Genomic DNA, 6,093 nt, shown 5'->3' on the forward strand with positions numbered 1-6,093 from the left:
AACACTTAAAAAATGTCCCCACTCTGTAATGTTAAATATTCTTTCTAATTTCATGTGTATCATGTAGTCTTATATATAACTATTTAGTTATGATTTATTTTAATAATCAACTTGTTTTACATTTTATCATCATCTTTTGTTGTTTGCGTGAAAGTTTGATGTCAAACTTATTTGTACTTTTTCATATCTTAGGTTTTACGATTCATGAATCTTGTATTAGTTACGATGCATTTAGCGCTATTTAAAAACTGATTATAGTATAATTTTCATATGTAACCTAGAAGTAATGATCGTTTACTCAACCTGTTTTACAATTATTTTAATCATATTTTGCGTAAATGGTTTTCATGGCAAACTTATTTGTTTTGTCTTTTCATATATTAAGTTTTACAATTCTTCGTGTAATTTCAGTGGTCTAGACTTAATTGATGTAGTTTGTAGATTTCTATAGGTGTTTTTCATATATATGTACATTGTTGTCAATTACTGATGTTAGGACCCCATTGGAAATAAGCCATCTCGGCTTTCATGGGCAATCCTGTCAAGGTATACACTACTGTTCATATTTTTCATGTACTTGTTCACAGTTACCTGACAAATAAAATCAATCAATCAAAAATAATATAGATTGAATGAATAAAATAAAATTATTAAAGCAAGTAAAACACTGAAATATTGAATAGGATGAAATGCTGCAGTGCTAAAGTGATATAGAAGAAATGACTGAGATGATGTTCTTCCTATTTCTTGGAATTTCTCTAATAATTTGTTCTTATTTCTTTGCTGTCACAGGGAATAATTTTGCTTTACAAATTTGAATAGCACTTTTGGTCATAAAAGAAAAGCTCTCAACTAAGTAATGTTAAGGGATGGAAAAGCTCTCAACAAAGTACATGTATTATACTGCATGTTTTGCAATGTGTTGCTTAGGCCTACACATAACTGTATTTACCTAATTTTTGTCTCACCTGCATAGCAGAGTGAGACTATAGACGCCGCTTTTCCGACGGCGTCAACCAAATCTTAACCGAAAGTTAAGTTTTTGAAATGTCATTATAACTTAGAAAATATTTGGACCTAGTTAATGAAACTTGGACATAAGGTTAATCAAGTATCACTTAACATCCTGCATGAGTTTCACGTCACATGACCAAGGTCAAAGGTCATTTAGGGTCAATGAACTTTGGCCGAATTGGGGTTATTTGTTGAATTACCATCATAACTTTGAGAGTTTATGGATCTAATTCATGAAACTTGGACATAATAGTAATCAAGTATCACTGATCATCCTGTGTGCATTTCAGGTCACATGACTAAGGTCAAAGGTCAATGAACTTTGGCTGTAATGGGGGTATCTGTTGAATGACAATGATCTGTGTATTGGTCAAGTTCATAAAACGTTGACAATAGAGTAACCAAGTATCTCTGAACATCCTGTGTGAGTTTCAGGTCACATGATCAAGGTCAAAGGTCATGGAAGGTCAATGAACTTTGGCCATGTTAGGGGGTATTTGTTGAATTATCATCATATGTATCTCTGTAAGTGTATTGGTCTAGTTCATAAAACATGGACATAGGAGTAACCAAGTATAACTGAAACATCTCGTGCTAGTTATAGTAGTTTTCAAAGTCAGCACTGCTGCTATATTGAATTGCATGATGCAGGTGAGACCGCCAGAGGCATTCCACTTGTTATTTGTAAGGCTTAAAGTGTATATCATTGCATGACCTGCAGTGTTTATGTAACATGCACAGAACTATTTTTACCTAATCATTGTAGGATTTAGGTCATAGCTATAATTGAATGACCCTGGGGCCCGTTGCAGAAAGAGTTGTAATCAATCGCAACTCTAAGCAACATGCACAACTTGATTTTTAGGCAATCAACAGCGCGCATTTTCGAATTGTGATTGATTTTTTGACTTGCGTTTAAACACAACTCTTTCTGCAATGGACCCCTGCAGAGTTTAGGTTACATATGCACAAAATTGTTATTTCTAAGCTTTAGGTCTGAGATATTATTGAATGACCCACAGTAGGTGGTTTCAAACAGCCTCGATCACAAGATCCCCGTAAAATTACGAGAAATTTTTTTTAGGCTAAAAAATACCCATTGATTATTCCTGCATTCACACCGCCCCGAAACATATTCTTCGGGATAAATTCCTGAAGTTAGGAGCATGCTCAGTATGGTCTGATAAGCAGGCAAGGCGCGAGATTAAAAACCAATAGCTCAGCAGCCACCCACGGCGCCCGCGCCCAACTACACGCTGGGCTAAAAGTTTCCGTAAATTGCTTTCACATTGCCAAAATACCTGCAACCTTGGAAAAATCCCCTCGAAAGTTCTCGTTATTTTGCAAAGTACCTACTATTTATTGGGTATTTTCTTTCGGGGATATTACGTGTAATTTACTTTTACATTGCCACTATTACCTGGTATTTTCTGATCAGGCAAATAAAATACCTGGAACTGACGAACTTCGAGGCGGTCTGATATCACCTTATGTCTAGGTTACATGCACAAAACTATATTTACCAATCCAAGATATCATCACATATCCTGCAGTCTTATGAATTACATTAAAAAAATGTATATTTACTGTTTATTTACCTAATTGTTGAAATGATGTGCTGAAATATTTGCCGGGATTATGAATGTGCAATTTCTATTGAACATTTTCTTAGTATGATATGTGAGAATCTCCAATTTATCTGTTAACGTTACATTACCCTGCTGTATTCAACAATGATTGTCGGAATTGTATTGGATGGCTCAGAATAGAATACCAGGGCCCTGTTGTACAAAGAGTTACGATTGATCTAATCGATTGCAACTATGGACGGCCAGCAACATCGACATCTATTATGCATGTTAGTTCAAAATATTTTCAAGCTGTGATGTGTATATTCATGCATTCATTGTTTTCTTGAAAATTCACTGCGCTTCTCTTTGCATAAAAAGGACATTGTGCAAATTTTTCGTAGAAAAAATTGTGACACTAATGGATTTCCATAGAGTTACGAGTGATCAGATAAATCGCATCTCTTTGTAAGACGGGCCCCAGAAATATTGCAAGAGCTATGGCCAATATTGCGCGAATCGTAGGTGAGTGCAATGTTGGTCCTAACAAGTGGAATTTTTTGCGGTATTCTATGAAAGAAAGCCATCCAATATACATGTAGTTATTATTGTTTATTCCCCCAGAATAATGATGTAAGCAAATTGTGTCACTTATCATAATCAGTTAATATTGGCCTCACTTTGTGGAGTCAGTTTGATCACATAGAAGTGGAAGTTACATGTAGCTCTTAATGACATCATGAAGAACTACATGTAAGTTGCACTACGCTCTATGTTGCAATGTTGCTTATTACATTGCATTGATTATTGTGTGCATTATAGTTTTTGAGCATGTGCATTAGACTGTTCAATATGTTACCATATAATTGAACAGCAAGTTTTGTACAGTAGCTTATAGGATATTTGTCAGACTTAGGTTAATATTTGTTCCATACTGTACACTCTTGTATTGAACAGGCATATTGTGCAGACCAAGATGCACATTTTTGATGCATCACTACAACACTCTGTACAGGATAAACCAATAATTATTTATAATGTTCATTTGTAAGTTGTGCACATATTAGTACTCTTCACATATTATGGATGTAATTTGCAAGTAGTAATTCAAAGATGCTGGTGTGTAGTTCATCAGCATTTCTGAATTGTACATTTCAAGTCCACCCCAACAAAAAGTTGATTTGAATAAAAAAAGAAAAAATCCAACTAGCATAACACTGAAAATTCAAAATTGGATGTAAAATGACAAAGTTATGATATTGGAAAGTTTTGCTTAATTTCACAAAATAACTATATGCACATCGTGGTCAGTATGCAAATGAGGAGACTGATGATGTCATCCACTCACTATTTCTTTTGTATTTTATTATATGAAATATTCTAATTTTCTCCTCATTGTCAGTTGTAACAATGATTAATTCCTCCCTGAACATGTGGAATTAGCATAGCTTAATACTATGTGGTTCTGTCAAGTTGGTCCTTATTGTCAATTCTGTAAAAATGAGATATTGTATAATTCAGACAATAAAAACAAAAGAAGTAGTGAGTGATGGGCATCATCGACTGACTCATTTGCATGTCACTGAGGTGTGCATAGCACACTTTTGTGAAAGATAAGCAAAACTCTAAAATGCCATTACTTTCTTATTCAATATCCGATTTTGATGAAATTTTCATTGTTATGCTCGTTTGATTTTTCTCTATTCATTTAAATCAACATTTTTCTGGGGTGGACTTGACCTTTAATATTCATATAAAGGCATTAATTAATAGAGTAGTGGTACCAACGAAGAGAGAGAGAGAGGAGGGGGAGAAAGAGAGGGAGAGCAGACATGTACTGGAAAACAATGTCCATCAAAATAAATTTACTGTTTGGAGGCTTTTATGTTGACTTCATACAGATGAAAATATTTGTTTTCTCCTATTGTGAATGTGTCTTTATTATGCTTATTAATGCCTACATACATGTATTATACATTGAAAAAATATAATATTCAATGATTTTGAAAAGGATTTGAGGGCTTTCTGTTTTGCTTTGGAAGTTTTTTTTTTCTGAATGAATTTTGATGATATACATATGTTTGAGTTAAATGATTTCTTGGAATTTGAATGTCAAATGTGCAGCTTCTATTTAGTGCTTCTTTTTCTATTTTTATGGAGGCATATTATGGAAGAAATAAAGGATTATCAATTTAGCTACACAATATTTGGGTACGCCAGTATATTGGAGTCCATAATGAAGGCTTATCTCTTAAAGCAAATACCTACACATCCATATTTGGATATCATAAATCACCCTTTTTGATTTCTCTCCCTATCCCCCTTTTTTCATACTTTTTTTCAATACCATAGTACAGTGCTTCTCAACCTATCAAAATCAGGGCAAGTTTTCAGCTCCAACAACTTGTTGGAAAAAATTGATGAAACGCTCCCCAGAATATAACTATTTTATATTCCTTTGAAGTTTTGCTAAATATGATGATCACTGCCATACAGGTGGGGGGGGGGGGACCTTTGGGCCCATGGCCCCCTCAAAAGTTCAATCAGAAAGAACATTGAAAAAATATAATATTCAATGATTTTGAAAAGGATTTGAGGGCTTTCTGTTTTGCTTTGGAAGTTTTTTTTTTCTGAATGAATTTTGATGATATACATATGTTTGAGTTAAATGATTTCTTGGAATTTGAATGTCAAATGTGCAGCTTCTATTTAGTGCTTCGTTTTCTATTTTTATGGAGGCATATTATGGAAGAAATAAAGGATTATCAATTTAGCTACACAATATTTGGGTACGCCAGTATATTGGAGTCAATAATGAAGGCTTATCTCTTAAAGCAAATACCTACACATCCATATTTGGATATCATAAATCACCCTTTTTGATTTCTCTCCCTATTCCCCTTTTTTCACACTTTTTTTTAATACCATAGTACAGTGCTTCTCAACCTATCAAAATCAGGGCAAGTTTTCAGCTCCAACAACTTGTTGGAAAAAAATGATGAAACGCTCCCCAGAATATAACTATTTTATATTCCTTTGAAGTTTTGCTAAATATGATGATCACTGCCATACAGGTGAGGGGGGGACCTTTGGGCCCATGGCCCCCTCAAAAGTTCAATCAGAAAGAAAAAAAAAGAAACTGAAAGGGAAAAGAATGAAATATATTATTTGTTTAATATATTGTCAAAATCTATCACGATATTACCTTTTTTTATTAAAAGTTAAAAAAATGATAAAGTTATTGAAAATATTAATGGACGAAAAGGACTGAAAGATAACATTTCCTACTAATTAATGTACCCTTAAAGTGGATTTTTAAAATTGTTCTTTGGGCCTGATGTTGCCATGATAAAATGATGAAAAGTGAGTGTTGCAAACCTCCGTAAGTTTTTATGATATGCACTTTCATTACTACTTAACAATTATTGTAAAATCAAATCGATCACAGCTGGTTCAGCCCTAATAAAATCAATGCTATTTACACCTATCTATGCTGAAGTGTAACAAATCT

This window comes from Lytechinus variegatus, chromosome 10 (assembly GCF_018143015.1).
Source record: "Lytechinus variegatus isolate NC3 chromosome 10, Lvar_3.0, whole genome shotgun sequence".
NCBI lineage: Eukaryota > Metazoa > Echinodermata > Echinoidea > Temnopleuroida > Toxopneustidae > Lytechinus > Lytechinus variegatus.